This window comes from Diabrotica virgifera, chromosome 4 (assembly GCF_917563875.1).
Source record: "Diabrotica virgifera virgifera chromosome 4, PGI_DIABVI_V3a".
Taxonomy (NCBI): domain Eukaryota; kingdom Metazoa; phylum Arthropoda; class Insecta; order Coleoptera; family Chrysomelidae; genus Diabrotica; species Diabrotica virgifera.
In genome coordinates this window covers 200172992-200179231 of record NC_065446.1, presented here as the reverse complement: position 1 = coordinate 200179231, position 6240 = coordinate 200172992, and positions in this window count along the sequence as shown.

Genomic DNA, 6240 nt, shown 5'->3' with positions numbered 1-6240 from the left:
TAAAAGTAAATAAATAATTTTTACAATTTATTGGTTATAGTAGGGAATTGACCTATCTATTATATTATAAAGGGTGTCCAGAAACTCTCGTAACAAACGAAAACCGGAGATTTCCCAGATTATTTCATTCATAGGAGATTCTGACCAATATAAAGCTACAGAAATCTGAATTAAATCGATAATTTTTGATAATCTCCCGTCGTTAAGTATATTACGTCAGATGCCCTTCGTTGCTACGAAAAAATACATTCAGTGACATTAATGGCAATTAATGTTTTAAAAATTATAAAAGTGATGACTTTCAATCGTCAAATATTTATAAAAACTGTGTGTTCAATGGTACTTACATAAATAAATTACAATAGAATTTTGGTTTTGAACAGTTTTATTCATGAAATAATCGCAACAAATTGCACTCGACCTCTGAAATTAATATAGAATTTTTGCTCTCGTGACACTTTGACATAATTTCACTCGCCTTCGGCTCGTGAAATTAAAACTGTCAAAGTGTCACTCGGGAAAAATTCAATAATTTCAGAGCTCTTGTGCAATTACTACTGATTATTTCATTCATAGGAGATTCTGACCAATAGCAAGCTACAGAAATCTGAACTAAATCGATAATTTTTGATAATCTCCCGTCGTTAAGTATATTACGTCAGATGCCCTTCGTTGCTACGAAAAAATACATTCAGTGACATTAATGACAATTAATGTTTTAAAAATTATAAAAGTGATGACTTTCAATCGTCAAATATTTATAAAAACTGTGTGTTTAATGGTACTTACATAAATAAATTACAATAAAATTTTGGTTTTGAACAGTTTTATTCATGAAATAATCGCAACAAATTGCACTCGACCTCTGAAATTAATATAGAATTTTTGCTCTCGTGACACTTTGACTAATTTCACTCGCCTTCGGCTCGTGAAATTAAAACTGTCAAAGTGTCACTCGGGAAAAATTCAATAATTTCAGAGCTTTTGTGCAATTACTACTGATAATTTAAAGAAAATTTAACCCAATTCACCTAGTCCAAAAATGCTTCCATGGAAAGCTAGAGCTCTTTAAAGATCGCGTCTTGTAATTAGTTTCTTTAAAATAGCTCCAGAACGCTTTTATTTAGAAAAACGAATACTGGTACACCTATTTATCTTCCAGAGGTCAATTACCAATTGTCAATTTTTAGTACCGGTCATAGGGGACCGTTTTTGGGTACGGAAAAATCGATTTGAAAAATTTTTCGTTTTATGAATTAAAAAAAATTAAAAAACACTATTTGAGGAAATGAAAACTGCTACGTTTATTTCTCTTCTAGAGATGAATCGATTTGATCAATTGTGAATTTTTAGCACTGGTCATAGGCGTCCATCTTGGGTAGATCAACGAATATTTTATCTCATAACTTATTGGTCTTTAAATTTTTAGACATTTTTGACAGTAGAGTATTAAATTGTGAGGTATTCTTGTACTAAAAGTTACTCTTGCTTTAAGTCGGCAATCACATCGTTCTTTTTTTTTATTTTTTTTTCAATTTTTTTTCAAATTCAACAAACGAAAAATTTTAAAATGGATTTTTCCAGAAAACGGTGCATCCTACCGACTTAAAGTAGGAGTACCTTTTAGTACTATAATACCTCACGATTTAATAATCTAGTGTCAAAAATGCCTAAAAAGGAAAGACAAAAACTTATACGATAAATTAACCGTTGCCACACCCAAAAGGGACTCCTATGACCGATACTAGAGATTCGCAATTGATGGAACCGATTTATATCTGAAAAAAAAAGACGGACCAATTTTTGTCTTTCGAAATGGAGGCGTTCTAGAGATATAAAAAACTAATTACAAGGCGCCATCTTTAAAGATCTTAGCTCCCTTAAGGAAGCCGCACACCAAAGAAACATGAAACGTAAAACATGAAACGCAAAACACGTTTCATGAATATAAAACACATCTGAACAAATAGACGTCCGCACACACAAAAAACGAGTGTGATTCATGCACATAAAATATTTTTATCTTGGTGAAACCTGTTTCATGAAATAGATCGTGTTGTACTTTTCGGTTTCAGTTTCGTTATTTTGGACAGTTAATTACCTGCGTAATATGAATTCCGATAAGAATTTAATATTGCATTGGTTTCTGCGGTGAAGTAAAATGAAGAGCTGTACAATTCCAACTTGGAGAGGTACTCGAATAGGCAATGACAAGAAAATATCGGTTTTCTTTAAACCAGGACCCGCAATAAAACAATGTAAATGTTTGAATACTCATTCTATAAAATGATTTAAATTTGGCAACATAATTACTTAATAGGGTAGGCCGATTTGTATACGAAATTCAAAAATATTTTAATTTCAGATTTTGCAATCCAAAAAAACATGTGGAGTAGGAAAACAATTTTTTTTGTAAAAATAAATTTTTTCATATTTTGCTGTTTTGAACTGCCACAAGGTCACTAAAATTTTGAATTTAAAATTTTACTAGTTTTACAACTTGCATATCCGAAAATGTTATAATACATAGAATGAAACAAATGTTGTTAATTATTCATGTTTTTATTTTTAATATTTTAACTGCCACAACGTAATTTACATTAATATTTAAAAAAAAAATCATTAAATCATTAAAAATAAATTTTATGCTTAAGTTGAACAAACAAACAACTGTTCTTACAACTTATAATCTTTTTTGACCTAAAAGAAGGCATAATTCGGTGTGATTCTAGTTTGATTCTGATCAAACCATCTCTGCTATCAGCACCACAAACTTTTGCTGAAGCTTCTGTCACAAGTTTAATCATGCGTTCAACGGCTTGCGTGTGAGACGGATATAACTTAAGCTCCGATAACAGTGCCGATGTCTCCGGATTAACCACAATTTCCTGTAAAGTTTCATTCGAACTTCCAATTGTTAATGGTGGTTCAGTTAAGGGTATTGTACTCCACTTTATGATATCGATGTAATCCATAGCGTTCATATTAAGCACATGTGGTACCTCAAATGTTCGTAGTCGCTGGTTTATGTTACTTGTTCGAGCTTTAAAAATACGGCGCACAGCAAGCTCTCTAATATGTTGTCTTGGATCTCCTAACATTCCAAGTAGCATATTTTCTGGATGTGCAAAAAATCTATTTCGCAATAGAACTGGATCCATTACATCCTTTAGGGGTTGTGGTAAATACCTAGATAACTGAATCATTTTCCAAAAATTAAAGGCTCCATGTAGGCAGGACGGTCTGGTTTTTATAAGGAACCATACTGAAGCATACACTTTTAAAATAAAGGTTGCTAAGGTAATCAAATTATCTGATGGAACCACAGTGGAAACATATAAACGTAGTATACGGTTAGCCAATGTTAACCAGCGGGAATGCACTATTTTACCTGGGCACCGTTTAGAAAGTTTGTTGTCAATACTTCCCTCTGAGATTGCAACACACATGTCAAGAAGATATTGTTGATCTGTACTTAAATCAGACCTATCCACATTCTCCTGTACATATGATTCAATTACACTGAACTTAACAACAGGTAGATTTTCACATCCAATGAGTGCTTGTCCTATAGGTCCGTTGAAGTGACGAGGTCCAGTTGTACTACCATCAAGGAAATTCATAAGGTGTCGCAAAGGTAATTCATTACAGTGCAGCTGGCAAATAAGCCACTGCAACGGGCGATTTAAATGTTTTTCTAATTGCACAATAACACCATTAAACTTTCCAACATTAACATTCGTCCCATCACACCCTATTACTCTTAAGATATCTGTGGATACGTCAGAGTCATCAAAATATTTTAAAATGCTTTTTAAAATGTTGGCAGCAGTACCAGAATCAGGAGTAACATGCACCAGATAAGTCGACTCAGGCATTTTTAATGTGTTCTTCTCGAATTAACTTTCGACGATTATCTTCCATTTTTAACGTATTATCCTTGCGACCATCGAAAAAAAAGCCACGTAACTGTGAAGAATCGTCCATTTCAAGAAGGGTACGTTTTTTTTTGTTCTAGCACGACGAATTTTGTTCTTATCTATAATGTTGCTATTATCTTCCATATTTATAATACCGACGTCTTGTAGTACTGCTGAAGCGACTGCAGCACCAGCTCGATCAGAAATACCAAAACGATCGAGTGTTCTTGCAAGCACAGGTAATTGTAACACATTATTGGAAGCTAATGATTTTTGCTGCACAGTAGAAATTTCTGCAGAACTGATCGATTCATGTGCAAGTGTTTCCGTCGCTATTCTTTTTTGCCGAGATCGATTTTTCGGTAAGTGAACAACATTCTAATTTAATTGTTTTTGAATTTGCAATAAATTTCTCTCCTCTCGGTTCTGTAACTTTTTGGACATTGTTATATCTATGGCACCAATTACCATTCGTCTTTGAGTTCTTTGGTCTTCTAAAAATGGTCGTTCGGCTGCTGGCACTTTAAATACTTTATCGCAAGAACAATTATTTAAATCTAGACATTTACAAGCAGCCACATCAAATAGTACTTTGGATTGTGTTCTGAAATCATTTAACTGTTTTTTATAACTTGCAACACCACTGCGTTGTTTATAAGGTTTTAGTAAATTTCAAATTTTAAGACGATAACTTGTTATTCGCTTTATAATACTGCACTGCTGAACGGTTGGAATTGAAGCACGACTCCAAATTTCCCTGAATTTTCTTTGCTACAATTTGACTTGTCTCAGTTGCGGTTTGTTGTGGATTTGTTGCAATCGGTTTTAATTTATGTTCAACATAGTTGAAGTAAGTGTTCATATCTTCATATGTTGGTAAAACTGTTTCGTTTATATTATTGGACGCTCCAAATATAGGACACTTTAACTCACTTCTGGTGTTACGCGCCATTTTATCGGTAAACATAAACATATAAACAAACTTATATTACGACGTAAAAGATCAAGAGATACGCCGACTAATACGACTGTATTCCGTGGTTGTTAGTCGAAAACTGATTCATTCCCAAATGAAAGAATACCTCTTTGTCTCAAATCGATAAAACATTACGATCGGTCCGAAAATATCGGACAGCCAAGTCAGTAGCGTCGCTTCACGTAATGATCGCATAATTTAGTTTTAACATAATGTCCTTGTGGCAGTTGAAATATTAAAAATATACAAAAACTTTATTGTAAAAAAACTTTTAGTTTTAATTATTTAACAATGTGGTAAAATGCAAAATTTAATATTTTTAATATAAAAATTTAGATTTTTTTTTTATTTAGCTAATGCCTCGACAACTAATGGCCATTGGCATGGCAGGTACGGTAATTTTGAACAGTTAGGTACCTAGTGTCATGTGTAGTGTGTGTGTTGAGTAAGTGTCTTGTTACTTTGCAAAGTCGACGTCATTGTCTTTGCAAAGAGACGCTAATTGTATCCGAACGTCTGCGGTCCCTCCGGTGAGTACCGATCCCACAAGGACAGAAACTATATTCATTTATTAATTTATAATAAATGAAAAATTTCTGACCCCGGTGAGATTCGAACCCACAACCTTTCGGATTTTTTTGATCCAAAGGCAGGCGCTCTTACCACTGAGCCACGGAGGGGGTCAATTTAGATTTTTGACATTTATGTGGCAGTTCAAAATAATTTTTTTTTATTAATATTTAATATCAAAAATTTTGTTTTTATACACTTCAACTTTTTTTCAATTGCATTTTACCATTTTAGTAATTTCGAAAAATCGGCCCACCCTATTACTTAATTCGTTTGTAACCAAATATGTACTATGGTTATGATGTTGGACAGTAATAAAAAGTTGCCACAATAGCAACAACCTTGTCATCATTACTTTTCATTGTTGACTATACAAATTTTCTTTTTGTTTGTGTGATTATTATATATCTTGAAACGGTTTCATTCTTCACAATTTATTTGTTTCATGTTTCACGTTTCATGTTTTATATTTCACGTTTCTTTGATGTGCGGCCTCCCTTAGACAGTAATAAAAGAGTTGCCACGACAGCAACGACCTCGTCATAAATTTCCATTGTCGACTATACAAATTTTATTTTCGTTTCTTCGATTAGTATATCACGATTTTGTTATTTGGGAGTTTTCTCGAGTTATGAATACGCAATCAGAACCGACCTCCGATGCATCTGGTGCCTAGAGTTACTGCTAAGGCACGTCATCTGGAGTTTCGTGGGCTATCGGCAATAAATTAAAGTAAACAGATTATTCGAGAGTTTTTGGGATGGCCGAACACTA